The 15,556-nt window shown below is 39.2% G+C and overlaps 20 non-coding genes across 20 annotated transcripts; all 20 read right to left on the bottom strand.

The window, feature by feature from the left end:
• Positions 1-520: 520 nt before the first annotated feature.
• trnal-uag (transfer RNA leucine (anticodon UAG)) lies at positions 521-603 on the bottom strand. The gene has a single exon. It is a non-coding gene; the product is annotated as a tRNA-Leu (tRNA).
• Positions 604-1,024: 421 nt separating this feature from the next.
• Positions 1,025-1,107, bottom strand: trnal-uag (transfer RNA leucine (anticodon UAG)). Its single transcript has one exon. It is a non-coding gene; the product is annotated as a tRNA-Leu (tRNA).
• Positions 1,108-1,526: 419 nt separating this feature from the next.
• Positions 1,527-1,609, bottom strand: trnal-uag (transfer RNA leucine (anticodon UAG)). The gene has a single exon. It is a non-coding gene; the product is annotated as a tRNA-Leu (tRNA).
• Positions 1,610-2,281: 672 nt separating this feature from the next.
• trnal-uag (transfer RNA leucine (anticodon UAG)) lies at positions 2,282-2,364 on the bottom strand. Its single transcript has one exon. It is a non-coding gene; the product is annotated as a tRNA-Leu (tRNA).
• Positions 2,365-2,533: 169 nt separating this feature from the next.
• trnal-uag (transfer RNA leucine (anticodon UAG)) lies at positions 2,534-2,616 on the bottom strand. The gene has a single exon. It is a non-coding gene; the product is annotated as a tRNA-Leu (tRNA).
• A 673-nt stretch (positions 2,617-3,289) lies between these two features.
• trnal-uag (transfer RNA leucine (anticodon UAG)) lies at positions 3,290-3,372 on the bottom strand. The gene has a single exon. It is a non-coding gene; the product is annotated as a tRNA-Leu (tRNA).
• Positions 3,373-4,296: 924 nt separating this feature from the next.
• Positions 4,297-4,379, bottom strand: trnal-uag (transfer RNA leucine (anticodon UAG)). Its single transcript has one exon. It is a non-coding gene; the product is annotated as a tRNA-Leu (tRNA).
• Positions 4,380-5,051: 672 nt separating this feature from the next.
• Positions 5,052-5,134, bottom strand: trnal-uag (transfer RNA leucine (anticodon UAG)). Its single transcript has one exon. It is a non-coding gene; the product is annotated as a tRNA-Leu (tRNA).
• A 1,171-nt stretch (positions 5,135-6,305) lies between these two features.
• Positions 6,306-6,388, bottom strand: trnal-uag (transfer RNA leucine (anticodon UAG)). The gene has a single exon. It is a non-coding gene; the product is annotated as a tRNA-Leu (tRNA).
• A 421-nt stretch (positions 6,389-6,809) lies between these two features.
• trnal-uag (transfer RNA leucine (anticodon UAG)) lies at positions 6,810-6,892 on the bottom strand. The gene has a single exon. It is a non-coding gene; the product is annotated as a tRNA-Leu (tRNA).
• Positions 6,893-7,313: 421 nt separating this feature from the next.
• On the bottom strand, positions 7,314-7,396 carry trnal-uag (transfer RNA leucine (anticodon UAG)). Its single transcript has one exon. It is a non-coding gene; the product is annotated as a tRNA-Leu (tRNA).
• A 421-nt stretch (positions 7,397-7,817) lies between these two features.
• On the bottom strand, positions 7,818-7,900 carry trnal-uag (transfer RNA leucine (anticodon UAG)). Its single transcript has one exon. It is a non-coding gene; the product is annotated as a tRNA-Leu (tRNA).
• A 920-nt stretch (positions 7,901-8,820) lies between these two features.
• trnal-uag (transfer RNA leucine (anticodon UAG)) lies at positions 8,821-8,903 on the bottom strand. Its single transcript has one exon. It is a non-coding gene; the product is annotated as a tRNA-Leu (tRNA).
• A 169-nt stretch (positions 8,904-9,072) lies between these two features.
• Positions 9,073-9,155, bottom strand: trnal-uag (transfer RNA leucine (anticodon UAG)). Its single transcript has one exon. It is a non-coding gene; the product is annotated as a tRNA-Leu (tRNA).
• Positions 9,156-9,576: 421 nt separating this feature from the next.
• On the bottom strand, positions 9,577-9,659 carry trnal-uag (transfer RNA leucine (anticodon UAG)). The gene has a single exon. It is a non-coding gene; the product is annotated as a tRNA-Leu (tRNA).
• A 421-nt stretch (positions 9,660-10,080) lies between these two features.
• trnal-uag (transfer RNA leucine (anticodon UAG)) lies at positions 10,081-10,163 on the bottom strand. Its single transcript has one exon. It is a non-coding gene; the product is annotated as a tRNA-Leu (tRNA).
• Positions 10,164-11,086: 923 nt separating this feature from the next.
• Positions 11,087-11,169, bottom strand: trnal-uag (transfer RNA leucine (anticodon UAG)). Its single transcript has one exon. It is a non-coding gene; the product is annotated as a tRNA-Leu (tRNA).
• Positions 11,170-12,249: 1,080 nt separating this feature from the next.
• trnal-uag (transfer RNA leucine (anticodon UAG)) lies at positions 12,250-12,332 on the bottom strand. Its single transcript has one exon. It is a non-coding gene; the product is annotated as a tRNA-Leu (tRNA).
• A 1,171-nt stretch (positions 12,333-13,503) lies between these two features.
• Positions 13,504-13,586, bottom strand: trnal-uag (transfer RNA leucine (anticodon UAG)). The gene has a single exon. It is a non-coding gene; the product is annotated as a tRNA-Leu (tRNA).
• Positions 13,587-14,007: 421 nt separating this feature from the next.
• Positions 14,008-14,090, bottom strand: trnal-uag (transfer RNA leucine (anticodon UAG)). Its single transcript has one exon. It is a non-coding gene; the product is annotated as a tRNA-Leu (tRNA).
• Between the last annotated feature and the right edge of the window lie 1,466 nt (positions 14,091-15,556).

Here is a 15,556-nt window from a genome sequence, read left to right on the forward strand (position 1 = left end):
GGGAAACATCAGTCATTGTGAGAAGTGGGATTTGAACCCATGTCTTCAGAGGAGACTGCGGCCTAAACACAGGGCCTAAGACCGCTCGGCCATCCTGACTGAAAAACTCTGAAAGAAGCCAACAATTTTAAACATTTGTCTGGTTGCCCGATCAAAAATGTAACATGGAATATTGTGTCTCAACCTTTTTACATGAAATGCCTTGCTACTTTTTATTTAATGTAGAAATACAGTGAATGTGCCTGACCAAGTGGGAAACATCAGTCATTGTGAGAAGTGGGATTTGAACCCATGTCTTCAGAGGAGACTGCGGCCTAAACACAGGGCCTGAGACGGCAAGGCCATCCTGATTAAAATGTAATAAAAGTAGCAACAATTACTAAATGTTTCTTTTGTCCTTCGATAACACATCTTACCTGGAATATGGTGTCTCAACTTCTTTACACAAAATGCATTACTGCTTTTCACTTCATGTAGAAATACGGTAAATGTGACTGAGCCAGTGAACAACATCAGTCATTGTCAGAAGTGGGATTTGAACGCACGCCTCCAGAGGAGACTGCGGCCTAAACGCAGCGCCTTAGACCGCTCGGCCATCCTGACTGAAAAACACTCAAAAAAAGCAACAATTTCGAACATTTGTTTGGTCCTTATATCACAAATTTAACATTGTATATAATGTCTTAACTTTTTTAGATTAAATGCGTTTCTGCTTTTTATTTCTTGTAGAAATACAGTGAATGTGCCTGACCAAGTGGGAAACATCAGTCATTGTGAGAAGTGGGATTTGAACCCATGTCTTCAGAGGAGACTGCGGCCTAAACACAAGGCCTTAGACGGCAAGGCCATCCTGATTAAAATGTAATAAAAGTAGCAACAATTACTAAATGTTTCATTTGTCCTTAGATAACACATCTCACCTGGAATATGGTGTCTCAACTTCTTTACACAAAATGCATTACTGCTTTTCACTTCATGTAGAAATACGGTAAATGTGACTGAGCCAGTGAACAACATCAGTCATTGTCAGAAGTGGGATTTGAACCCACGCCTCCAGAGGAGACTGCGGCCTAAACGCAGCGCCTTAGACCGCTCGGCCATCCTGACTGAAAAACACAAAAAAAGCAACAATTTCAAACATTTGTTTGGTCCTTATATCACAAATTTAACATTGTATATAATGTCTTAACTTTTTTAGATTAAATGCGTTTCTGCTTTTTATTTCTTGTAGAAATACAGTGAATGTGCCTGACCAAGTGGGAAACATCAGTCATTGTGAGAAGTGGGATTTGAACCCATGTCTTCAGAGGAGACTGCGGCCTAAACACAGGGCCTGAGACGGCAAGGCCATCCTGATTAAAATGTAATAAAAGTAGGAACAATTACTAAATGTTTCTTTTGTCCTTAGATAACACATCTTACCTGGAATATGGTGTCTCAACTTCTTTGCACAAAATGCATTACTGCTTTTCACTTCATGTAGAAATACGGTAAATGTGACTGAGCCAGTGAACAACATCAGTCATTGTCAGAAGTGGGATTTGAACCCACGCCTCCAGAGGAGACTGCGGCCTAAACGCAGCGCCTTAGACGGCTCGGCCATCCTGACTGAAAAACACTCAAAAAAAGCAACAATTTCAAACATTTGTTTGGTCCTTATATGTCAAATTTAACATTGTATATAATGTCTTAACTTTTTTAGATTAAATGCGTTTCTGCTTTTTATTTCTTGTAGAAATACAGTGAATGTGCCTGACCAAGTGGGAAACATCAGTCATTGTGAGAAGTGGGATTTGAACCCATGTCTTCAGAGGAGACTGCGGCCTAAACACAGGGCCTAAGACCGCTCGGCCATCCTGACTGAAAAACTCTGAAAGAAGCCAACAATTTTAAACATTTGTCTGGTTGCCCGATCAAAAATGTAACATGGAATATTGTGTCTCAACCTTTTTATATGAAATGCCTTGCTACTTTTTATTTATTGTAGAAATACAGTGAATGTGCCTGACCAAGTGGGAAACATCAGTCATTGTGAGAAGTGGGATTTGAACCCATGTCTTCAGAGGAGACTGCGGCCTAAACACAGGGCCTTAGACGGTGAGCCATCCTGATTAAAATGTAATAAAAGTAGCAACAATTACTAAATGTTTCTTTTGTCCTTAGATAACACATCTCACCTGGAATATGGTGTCTCAACTTCTTTACACAAAATGCATTGCTGCTTTTCACTTCATGTAGAAATACGGTAAATGTGACTGAGCCAGTGAACAACATCAGTCATTGTCAGAAGTGGGATTTGAACCCACGCCTCCAGAGGAGACTGAGGCCTAAACGCAGCACCTTAGACCGCTCGGCCATCCTGACTGAAAAACTCTGAAAGAAGCCATCAATTTTAAACATTTGTCTGGTTGCCCGATCAAAAATGTAACATGGAATATTGTGTCTCAACCTTTTTACATGAAATGCCTTGCTACTTTTTATTTAATGTAGAAATACAGTGAATGTGCCTGACCAAGTGAACAACATCAGTCATTGTCAGAAGTGGGATTTGAACCCACGCCTCCAGAGGAGACTGCGGCCTAAACGCAGCGCCTTAGACCGCTCGGCCATCCTGACTGAAAAACACTCAAAAAAAGCAACAATTTCAAACATTTGTTTGGTCCTTATATCACAAATTTAACATTGTATATAATGTCTTAACTTTTTTAGATTAAATGCGTTTCTGCTTTTTATTTCTTGTAGAAATACAGTGAATGTGCCTGACCAAGTGGGAAACATCAGTCATTGTGAGAAGTGGGATTTGAACCCATGTCTTCAGAGGAGACTGCGGCCTAAACACAGGGCCTAAGACCGCTCGGCCATCCTGACTGAAAAACTCTGAAAGAAGCCAACAATTTTAAACATTTGTCTGGTTGCCCGATCAAAAATGTAACATGGAATATTGTGTCTCAACCTTTTTACATGAAATGCCTTGCTACTTTTTATTTAATGTAGAAATACAGTGAATGTGCCTGACCAAGTGGGAAACATCAGTCATTGTGAGAAGTGGGATTTGAACCCATGTCTTCAGAGGAGACTGCGGCCTAAACACAGGGCCTTAGACGGCAAGGCCATCCTGATTAAAATGTAATAAAAGTAGCAACAATTACTAAATGTTTCTTTTGTCCTTAGATAACACATCTTACCTGGAATATTGTGTCTCAACTTCTTTACACAAAATGCATTACTGCTTTTCACTTCATGTAGAAATACGGTAAATGTGACTGAGCCAGTGAACAACATCAGTCATTGTCAGAAGTGGGATTTGAACCCACGCCTCCAGAGGAGACTGCGGCCTAAACGCAGCGCCTTAGACGGCTCGGCCATACTGACTGAAAAACACTCAAAAAAAGCAACAATTTCAAACATTTGTTTGGTCCTTATATCACAAATTTAACATTGTATATAATGTCTTAACTTTTTTAGATTAAATGCGTTTCTGCTTTTTATTTTTTGTAGAAATACAGTGAATCAGCCTGACCAAGTGGGAAACATCAGTCATTGTGAGAAGTGGGATTTGAACCCATGTCTTCAGAGGAGACTGCGGCCTAAACACAGGGCCTTAGACGGCAAGGCCATCCTGATTAAAATGTAATAAAAGTAGCAACAATTACTAAATGTTTCTTTTGTCCTTAGATAACACATCTTACCTGGAATATGGTGTCTCAACTTCTTTACACAAAATGCATTACTGCTTTTCACTTCATGTAGAAATACGGTAAATGTGACTGAGCCAGTGAACAACATCAGTCATTGTCAGAAGTGGGATTTGAACCCACGCCTTCAGAGGAGACTGCGGCCTAAACGCAGCGCCTTAGACCGCTCGGCCATCCTGAATGTAAAACACTAAAAAAAGTAACAATTTCAAACATTTGTTTGGTCCTTATATCACAAATTTAACATTGTATATAATGTCTTAACTTTTTTGGATTAAATGCGTTTCTGCTTTTTATTTCTTGTAGAAATACAGTGAATGTGCCTGACCAAGTGGGAAACATCAGTCATTGTGAGAAGTGGGATTTGAACCCATGTCTTCAGAGGAGACTGCGGCCTAAACACAGGGCCTGAGACGGCAAGGCCATCCTGATTTAAATGTAATAAAAGTAGCAACAATTACTAAATGTTTCTTTTGTCCTTCGATAACACATCTTACCTGGAATATGGTGTCTCAACTTCTTTACACAAAATGCATTACTGCTTTTCACTTCATGTAGAAATACGGTAAATGTGACTGAGCCAGTGAACAACATCAGTCATTGTCAGAAGTGGGATTTGAACCCACGCCTCCAGAGGAGACTGCGGCCTAAACGCAGCGCCTTAGACCGCTCGGCCATCCTGACTGAAAAACACTCAAAAAAAGCAACAATTTCAAACATTTGTTTGGTCCTTATATCACAAATTTAACATTGTATATAATGTCTTAACTTTTTTAGATTAAATGCGTTTCTGCTTTTTATTTTTTGTAGAAATAAAGTGAATGTGCCTGACCAAGTGGGAAACATCAGTCATTGTGAGAAGTGGGATTTGAACCCATGTCTTCAGAGGAGACTGCGGCCTAAACGCAGCGCCTTAGACCGCTCGGCCATCCTGAATGTAAAACACTCAAAAAAGTAACAATTTCAAACATTTGTTTGGTCCTTATATCACAAATTTAACATTGTATATAATGTCTTAACTTTTTTAGATTAAATGCGTTTCTGCTTTTTATTTCTTGTAGAAATACAGTGAATGTGCCTGACCAAGTGGGAAACATCAGTCATTGTGAGAAGTGGGATTTGAACCCATGTCTTCAGAGGAGACTGCGGCCTAAACACAGGGCCTGAGACGGCAAGGCCATCCTGATTTAAATGTAATAAAAGTAGCAACAATTACTAAATGTTTCTTTTGTCCTTCGATAACACATCTTACCTGGAATATGGTGTCTCAACTTCTTTACACAAAATGCATTACTGCTTTTCACTTCATGTAGAAATACGGTAAATGTGACTGAGCCAGTGAACAACATCAGTCATTGTCAGAAGTGGGATTTGAACCCACGCCTCCAGAGGAGACTGCGGCCTAAACGCAGCGCCTTAGACCGCTCGGCCATCCTGACTGAAAAACACTCAAAAAAAGCAACAATTTCAAACTTTTGTTTGGTCCTTATATCACAAATTTAACATTGTATATAATGTCTTAACTTTTTTAGATTAAATGCGTTTCTGCTTTTTATTTCTTGTAGAAATACAGTGAATGTGCCTGACCAAGTGGGAAACATCAGTCATTGTGAGAAGTGGGATTTGAACCCACGCCTTCAGAGGAGACTGCGGCCTAAACGCAGCGCCTTAGACCGCTCGGCCATCCTAAATGTAAAACACTCAAAAAAGTAACAATTTCAAACATTTGTTTGGTCCTTATATCACAAATTTAACATTGTATATAATGTCTTAACTTTTTTAGATTAAATGCGTTTCTGCTTTTTATTTCTTGTAGAAATACAGTGAATGTGCCTGACCAAGTGGGAAACATCAGTCATTGTGAGAAGTGGGATTTGAACCCATGTCTTCAGAGGAGACTGCGGCCTAAACACAGGGCCTTAAACGGCAAGGCCACCCTGATTAAAATGTAATAAAAGTAGCAACAATTACTAAATATTTCTTTTGTCCTTAGATAACACATCTTACCTGGAATATGGTGTCTCAACTTCTTAACAAAAATACATTACTGCTTTTCACTTCATGTAGAAATACGGTAAATGTGACTGAGCCAGTGAACATCAGTCATTGTCAGAAGTGGGATTTGAACCCACGCCTCCAGAGGAGACTGCGGCCTAAACGCAGCGCCTTAGACCGCTCGGGCATCCTGAATGTAAAACACTCAAAAAAGTAACAATTTCAAACATTTGTTTGGTCCTTATATCACAAATTTAACATTGTATATAATGTCTTAACTTTTTTAGATTAAATGCGTTTCTGCTTTTTATTTCTTGTAGAAATACAGTGAATGTGCCTGACCAAGTGGGAAACATCAGTCATTGTGAGAAGTGGGATTTGAACCCATGTCTTCAGAGGAGACTGCGGCCTAAACACAGGGCCTTAGACGGCAAGGCCATCCTGATTAAAATGTAATAAAAGTAGCAACAATTACTAAATGTTTCTTTTGTCCTTAGATAACACATCTTAACTGGAATATGGTGTCTCAACTTCTTTACACAAAATGCATTACTGCTTTTCACTTCATGTAGAAATACGGTAAATGTGACTGAGCCAGTGAACAACATCAGTCATTGTCAGAAGTGGGATTTGAACCCACGCCTCCAGAGGAGACTGCGGCCTAAACGCAGCGCCTTAGACGGCTCGGCCATCCTGACTGAAAAACACTCAAAAAAAGCAACAATTTCAAACATTTGTTTGGTCCTTATGTCACAAATTTAACATTGTATATAATGTCTTAACTTTTTTAGATTAAATGCGTTTCTGCTTTTTATTTCTTGTAGAAATACAGTGAATGTGCCTGACCAAGTGGGAAACATCAGTCATTGTGAGAAGTGGGATTTGAACCCATGTCTTCAGAGGAGACTGCGGCCTAAACACAGGGCCTGAGACGGCAAGGCCATCCTGATTAAAATGTAATAAAAGTAGCAACAATTACTAAATGTTTCTTTTGTCCTTCGATAACACATCTCACCTGGAATATGGTGTCTCAACTTCTTTACACAAAATGCATTACTGCTTTTCACTTCATGTAGAAATACGGTAAATGTGACTGAGCCAGTGAACAACATCAGTCAATGTCAGAAGTGGGATTTGAACCCACGCCTCCAGAGGAGACTGCGGCCTAAACGCAGCGCCTTAGACCGCTCGGCCATCCTGACTGAAAAACACTCAAAAAAAGCAACAATTTCAAACATTTGTTTGGTCCTTATATCACAAATTTAACATTGTATATAATGTCTTAACTTTTTTAGATTAAATGCGTTTCTGCTTTTTATTTATTGTAGAAATACAGTGAATGTGCCTGACCAAGTGGGAAACATCAGTCATTGTGAGAAAAGGGATTTGAACCCATGTCTTCTGAGGAGACTGCGGACTAAACACAGGGCCTGAGACGGCAAGGCCATCCTGATTAAAATGTAATAAAAGTAGCAACAATTACTAAATGTTTCATTTGTCCTTAGATAACACATCTCACCTGGAATATGGTGTCTCAACTTCTTTACACAAAATTTATTGCTGCTTTTTACTTCATGTAGAAATACGGTAAATGTGACTGAGCCAGTGAACAACATCAGTCATTGTCAGAAGTGGGATTTGAACCCACGCCTCCAGAGGAGACTGCGGCCTAAACGCAGCGCCTTAGACCGCTCGGCCATCCTGACTGAAAAACACTCAAAAAAAGCAACAATTTCAAACATTTGTTTGGTCCTTATATCACAAATTTATCATTGTATATAATGTCTTAACTTTTTTAGATTAAATGCGTTTCTGCTTTTTATTTATTGTAGAAATACAGTGAATGTGCCTGACCAAGTGGGAAACATCAGTCATTGTGAGAAGTGGGATTTGAACCCATGTCTTCAGAGGAGACTGCGGCCTAAACACAGGGCCTTAGACGGCAAGGCCATCCTGATTAAAATGTAATAAAAGTAGCAACAATTACTAAATGTTTCTTTTGTCCTTAGATAACACATCTTACCTGGAATATGGTGTCTCAACTTCTTTACACAAAATGCATTACTGCTTTTCACTTCATGTAGAAATACGGTAAATGTGACTGAGCCAGTGAACAACATCAGTCATTGTCAGAAGTGGGATTTGAACCCACGCCTCCAGAGGAGACTGCGGCCTAAACGCAGCGCCTTAGACCGCTCGGCCATCCTGACTGAAAAACACTCAAAAAAAGCAACAATTTCAAACTTTTGTTTGGTCCTTATATCACAAATTTAACATTGTATATAATGTCTTAACTTTTTTAGATTAAATGCGTTTCTGCTTTTTATTTCTTGTAGAAATACAGTGAATGTGCCTGACCAAGTGGGAAACATCAGTCATTGTGAGAAGTGGGATTTGAACCCATGTCTTCAGAGGAGACTGCGGCCTAAACACAGGGCCTTAAACGGCAAGGCCACCCTGATTAAAATGTAATAAAAGTAGCAACAATTACTAAATATTTCTTTTGTCCTTAGATAACACATCTTACCTGGAATATGGTGTCTCAACTTCTTAACAAAAATACATTACTGCTTTTCACTTCATGTAGAAATACGGTAAATGTGACTGAGCCAGTGAACATCAGTCATTGTCAGAAGTGGGATTTGAACCCACGCCTCCAGAGGAGACTGCGGCCTAAACGCAGCGCCTTAGACCGCTCGGGCATCCTGAATGTAAAACACTCAAAAAAGTAACAATTTCAAACATTTGTTTGGTCCTTATATCACAAATTTAACATTGTATATAATGTCTTAACTTTTTTAGATTAAATGCGTTTCTGCTTTTTATTTCTTGTAGAAATACAGTGAATGTGCCTGACCAAGTGGGAAACATCAGTCATTGTGAGAAGTGGGATTTGAACCCATGTCTTCAGAGGAGACTGCGGCCTAAACACAGGGCCTTAGACGGCAAGGCCATCCTGATTAAAATGTAATAAAAGTAGCAACAATTACTAAATGTTTCTTTTGTCCTTAGATAACACATCTTAACTGGAATATGGTGTCTCAACTTCTTTACACAAAATGCATTACTGCTTTTCACTTCATGTAGAAATACGGTAAATGTGACTGAGCCAGTGAACAACATCAGTCATTGTCAGAAGTGGGATTTGAACCCACGCCTCCAGAGGAGACTGCGGCCTAAACGCAGCGCCTTAGACGGCTCGGCCATCCTGACTGAAAAACACTCAAAAAAAGCAACAATTTCAAACATTTGTTTGGTCCTTGTATCTTAAATTTAACATTGTATATAATGTCTTAACTTTTTTAGATTAAATGCGTTTCTGCTTTTTATTTCTTGTAGAAATACAGTGAATGTGCCTGACCAAGTGGGAAACATCAGTCATTGTCAGAAGTGGGATTTGAACCCACGCCTTCAGAGGAGACTGCGGCCTAAACGCAGCGCCTTAGACCGCTCGGCCATCCTGACTGAAAAACACTCAAAAAAAGCAACAATTTCGAACATTTGTTTGGTCCTTATATCACAAATTTAACATTGTATATAATGTCTTAACTTTTTTAGATTAAATGCGTTTCTGCTTTTTATTTCTTGTAGAAATACAGTGAATGTGCCTGACCAAGTGGGAAACATCAGTCATTGTGAGAAGTGGGATTTGAACCCATGTCTTCAGAGGAGACTGCGGCCTAAACACAAGGCCTTAGACGGCAAGGCCATCCTGATTAAAATGTAATAAAAGTAGCAACAATTACTAAATGTTTCATTTGTCCTTAGATAACACATCTCACCTGGAATATGGTGTCTCAACTTCTTTACACAAAATGCATTACTGCTTTTCACTTCATGTAGAAATACGGTAAATGTGACTGAGCCAGTGAACAACATCAGTCATTGTCAGAAGTGGGATTTGAACCCACGCCTCCAGAGGAGACTGCGGCCTAAACGCAGCGCCTTAGACCGCTCGGCCATCCTGACTGAAAAACACTCAAAAAAAGCAACAATTTCAAACATTTGTTTGGTCCTTATATCACAAATTTAACATTGTATATAATGTCTTAACTTTTTTAGATTAAATGCGTTTCTGCTTTTTATTTCTTGTAGAAATACAGTGAATGTGCCTGACCAAGTGGGAAACATCAGTCATTGTGAGAAGTGGGATTTGAACCCATGTCTTCAGAGGAGACTGCGGCCTAAACACAGGGCCTGAGACGGCAAGGCCATCCTGATTAAAATGTAATAAAAGTAGGAACAATTACTAAATGTTTCTTTTGTCCTTAGATAACACATCTTACCTGGAATATGGTGTCTCAACTTCTTTACACAAAATGCATTACTGCTTTTCACTTCATGTAGAAATACGGTAAATGTGACTGAGCCAGTGAACAACATCAGTCATTGTCAGAAGTGGGATTTGAACCCACGCCTCCAGAGGAGACTGCGGCCTAAACGCAGCGCCTTAGACCGCTCGGCCATCCTGACTGAAAAACACTCAAAAAAAGCAACAATTTCAAACATTTGTTTGGTCCTTATATCACAAATTTAACATTGTATATAATGTCTTAACTTTTTTAGATTAAATGCGTTTCTGCTTTTTATTTTTTGTAGAAATAAAGTGAATGTGCCTGACCAAGTGGGAAACATCAGTCATTGTGAGAAGTGGGATTTGAACCCATGTCTTCAGAGGAGACTGCGGCCTAAACACAGGGCCTTAGACGGCAAGGCCATCCTGATTAAAATGTAATAAAAGTAGCAACAATTACTAAATGTTTCTTTTGTCCTTAGATAACACATCTTACCTGGAATATGGTGTCTCAACTTCTTTACACAAAATGCATTACTGCTTTTCACTTCATGTAGAAATACGGTAAATGTGACTGAGCCAGTGAACAACATCAGTCATTGTCAGAAGTGGGATTTGAACCCACGCCTTCAGAGGAGACTGCGGCCTAAACGCAGCGCCTTAGACCGCTCGGCCATCCTGAATGTAAAACACTCAAAAAAGTAACAATTTCAAACATTTGTTTGGTCCTTATATCACAAATTTAACATTGTATATAATGTCTTAACTTTTTTAGATTAAATGCGTTTCTGCTTTTTATTTCTTGTAGAAATACAGTGAATCAGCCTGACCAAGTGGGAAACATCAGTCATTGTGAGAAGTGGGATTTGAACCCATGTCTTCAGAGGAGACTGCGGCCTAAACACAGGGCCTGAGACGGCAAGGCCATCCTGATTTAAATGTAATAAAAGTAGCAACAATTACTAAATGTTTCATTTGTCCTTAGATAACACATCTCACCTGGAATATGGTGTCTCAACTTCTTTACAAAAATGCATTACTGCTTTTCACTTCATGTAGAAATACGGTAAATGTGACTGAGCCAGTGAACAACATTAGTCATTGTCAGAAGTGGGATTTGAACCCACGCCTCCAGAGGAGACTGCGGCCTAAACGCAGCGCCTTAGACCGCTCGGCCATCCTGACTGAACAACTCTAAAAGAAGCCAACAATTTTAAACATTTGTCTGGTTCAAAAACTCTAAAAGAAGCCAACAATTTTAAACATTTGTTGCCCGATCAAAAATGTAACATGGAATACTGTGTCTCAACCTTTTTACATGAAATGCCTTGCTACTTTTTATTTAATGTAGAAATACAGTGAATGTTCCTGACCAAGTGGGAAACATCAGTCATTGTGAGAAGTGGGATTTGAACCCATGTCTTCAGAGGAGACTGCGGCCTAAACACAGGGCCTGAGACGGCAAGGCCATCCTGATTAAAATGTAATAAAAGTAGCAACAATTACTAAATGTTTCTTTTGTCCTTAGATAACACATCTTACCTGGAATATGGTGCCTAAACGCAGCGCCTTAGACGGCTCGGCCATCCTGACTGAAAAACACTCAAAAAAAGTAACAATTTCAAACTTTTGTTTGGTCCTTATATCACAAATTTAACATTGTATATAATGTCTTAACTTTTTTAGATTAAATGCGTTTCTGCTTTTTATTTCTTGTAGAAATACAGTGAATGTGCCTGACCAAGTGGGAAACATCAGTCATTGTGAGAAGTGGGATTTGAACCCACGCCTTCAGAGGAGACTGCGGCCTAAACGCAGCGCCTTAGACCGCTCGGCCATCCTGAATGTAAAACACTCAAAAAAGTAACAATTTCAAACATTTGTTTGGTCCTTATATCACAAATTTAACATTGTATATAATGTCTTAACTTTTTTAGATTAAATGCGTTTCTGCTTTTTATTTCTTGTAGAAATACAGTGAATGTGCCTGACCAAGTGGGAAACATCAGTCATTGTGAGAAGTGGGATTTGAACCCATGTCTTCAGAGGAGACTGCGGCCTAAACACAGGGCCTGAGACGGCAAGGCCATCCTGATTTAAATGTAATAAAAGTAGCAACAATTACTAAATGTTTCTTTTGTCCTTCGATAACACATCTTACCTGGAATATGGTGTCTCAACTTCTTTACACAAAATGCATTACTGCTTTTCACTTCATGTAGAAATACGGTAAATGTGACTGAGCCAGTGAACAACATCAGTCATTGTCAGAAGTGGGATTTGAACCCACGCCTCCAGAGGAGACTGCGGCCTAAACGCAGCGCCTTAGACCGCTCGGCCATCCTGACTGAAAAACACTCAAAAAAAGCAACAATTTCAAACTTTTGTTTGGTCCTTATATCACAAATTTAACATTGTATATAATGTCTTAACTTTTTTAGATTAAATGCGTTTCTGCTTTTTATTTCTTGTAGAAATACAGTGAATGTGCCTGACCAAGTGGGAAACATCAGTCATTGTGAGAAGTGGGATTTGAACCCACGCCTTCAGAGGAGACTGCGGCCTAAACGCAGCGCCTTAGACCGCTCGGCCATCCTAAATGTAAAACACTCAAAAAAGTAACAATTTCAAACATTTGTTTGGTCCTTATATCACAAATTTAACATTGTATATAATGTCTTAACTTTTTTAGATTAAATGCGTTTCTGCTTTTTATTTCTTGTAGAAATACAGTGAATGTGCCTGACCAAGTGGGAAACATCAGTCATTGTGAGAAGTGGGATTTGAACCCATGTCTTCAGAGGAGACTGCGGCCTAAACACAGGGCCTTAAACGGCAAGGCCACCCTGATTAAAATGTAATAAAAGTAGCAACAATTACTAAATATTTCTTTTGTCCTTAGATAACACATCTTACCTGGAATATGGTGTCTCAACTTCTTAACAAAAATACATTACTGCTTTTCACTTCATGTAGAAATACGGTAAATGTGACTGAGCCAGTGAACATCAGTCATTGTCAGAAGTGGGATTTGAACCCACGCCTCCAGAGGAGACTGCGGCCTAAACGCAGCGCCTTAGACCGCTCGGGCATCCTGAATGTAAAACACTCAAAAAAGTAACAATTTCAAACATTTGTTTGGTCCTTATATCACAAATTTAACATTGTATATAATGTCTTAACTTTTTTAGATTAAATGCGTTTCTGCTTTTTATTTCTTGTAGAAATACAGTGAATGTGCCTGACCAAGTGGGAAACATCAGTCATTGTGAGAAGTGGGATTTGAACCCATGTCTTCAGAGGAGACTGCGGCCTAAACACAGGGCCTTAGACGGCAAGGCCATCCTGATTAAAATGTAATAAAAGTAGCAACAATTACTAAATGTTTCTTTTGTCCTTAGATAACACATCTTAACTGGAATATGGTGTCTCAACTTCTTTACACAAAATGCATTACTGCTTTTCACTTCATGTTGAAATACGGTAAATGTGACTGAGCCAGTGAACAACATCAGTCATTGTCAGAAGTGGGATTTGAACCCACGCCTCCAGAGGAGACTGCGGCCTAAACGCAGCGCCTTAGACGGCTCGGCCATCCTGACTGAAAAACACTCAAAAAAAGCAACAATTTCAAACATTTGTTTGGTCCTTATGTCACAAATTTAACATTGTATATAATGTCTTAACTTTTTTAGATTAAATGCGTTTCTGCTTTTTATTTCTTGTAGAAATACAGTGAATGTGCCTGACCAAGTGGGAAACATCAGTCATTGTGAGAAGTGGGATTTGAACCCATGTCTTCAGAGGAGACTGCGGCCTAAACACAGGGCCTGAGACGGCAAGGCCATCCTGATTAAAATGTAATAAAAGTAGCAACAATTACTAAATGTTTCTTTTGTCCTTCGATAACACATCTCACCTGGAATATGGTGTCTCAACTTCTTTACACAAAATGCATTACTGCTTTTCACTTCATGTAGAAATACGGTAAATGTGACTGAGCCAGTGAACAACATCAGTCATTGTCAGAAGTGGGATTTGAACCCACGCCTCCAGAGGAGACTGCGGCCTAAACGCAGCGCCTTAGACCGCTCGGCCATCCTGACTGAAAAACACTCAAAAAAAGCAACAATTTCAAACTTTTGTTTGGTCCTTATATCACAAATTTAACATTGTATATAATGTCTTAACTTTTTTAGATTAAATGCGTTTCTGCTTTTTATTTCTTGTAGAAATACAGTGAATGTGCCTGACCAAGTGGGAAACATCAGTCATTGTGAGAAGTGGGATTTGAACCCACGCCTTCAGAGGAGACTGCGGCCTAAACGCAGCGCCTTAGACCGCTCGGCCATCCTGAATGTAAAACACTCAAAAAAGTAACAATTTCAAACATTTGTTTGGTCCTTATATCACAAATTTAACATTGTATATAATGTCTTAACTTTTTTAGATTAAATGCGTTTCTGCTTTTTATTTCTTGTAGAAATACAGTGAATGTGCCTGACCAAGTGGGAAACATCAGTCATTGTGAGAAGTGGGATTTGAACCCATGTCTTCAGAGGAGACTGCGGCCTAAACACAGGGCCTTAAACGGCAAGGCCACCCTGATTAAAATGTAATAAAAGTAGCAACAATTACTAAATATTTCTTTTGTCCTTAGATAACACATCTTACCTGGAATATGGTGTCTCAACTTCTTAACAAAAATACATTACTGCTTTTCACTTCATGTAGAAATACGGTAAATGTGACTGAGCCAGTGAACATCAGTCATTGTCAGAAGTGGGATTTGAACCCACGCCTCCAGAGGAGACTGTGGCCTAAACGCAGCGCCTTAGACCGCTCGGGCATCCTGAATGTAAAACACTCAAAAAAGTAACAATTTCAAACATTTGTTTGGTCCTTATATCACAAATTTAACATTGTATATAATGTCTTAACTTTTTTAGATTAAATGCGTTTCTGCTTTTTATTTCTTGTAGAAATACAGTGAATGTGCCTGACCAAGTGGGAAACATCAGTCATTGTGAGAAGTGGGATTTGAACCCATGTCTTCAGAGGAGACTGCGGCCTAAACACAGGGCCTTAAACGGCAAGGCCACCCTGATTAAAATGTAATAAAAGTAGCAACAATTACTAAATATTTCTTTTGTCCTTAGATAACACATCTTACCTGGAATATGGTGTCTCAACTTCTTAACAAAAATACATTACTGCTTTTCACTTCATGTAGAAATACGGTAAATGTGACTGAGCCAGTGAACATCAGTCATTGTCAGAAGTGGGATTTGAACCCACGCCTCCAGAGGAGACTGCGGCCTAAACGCAGCGCCTTAGACCGCTCGGGCATCCTGAATGTAAAACACTCAAAAAAGTAACAATTTCAAACATTTGTTTGGTCCTTATATCACAAATTTAACATTGTATATAATGTCTTAACTTTTTTAGATTAAATGCGTTTCTGCTTTTTATTTCTTGTAGAAATACAGTGAATGTGCCTGACCAAGTGGGAAACATCAGTCATTGTGAGAAGTGGGATTTGAACCCATGTCTTCAGAGGAGACTGCGGCCT

This window comes from Pungitius pungitius, chromosome 15 (assembly GCF_949316345.1).
Source record: "Pungitius pungitius chromosome 15, fPunPun2.1, whole genome shotgun sequence".
Classification (NCBI taxonomy): Eukaryota; Metazoa; Chordata; class Actinopteri; order Perciformes; family Gasterosteidae; genus Pungitius; species Pungitius pungitius.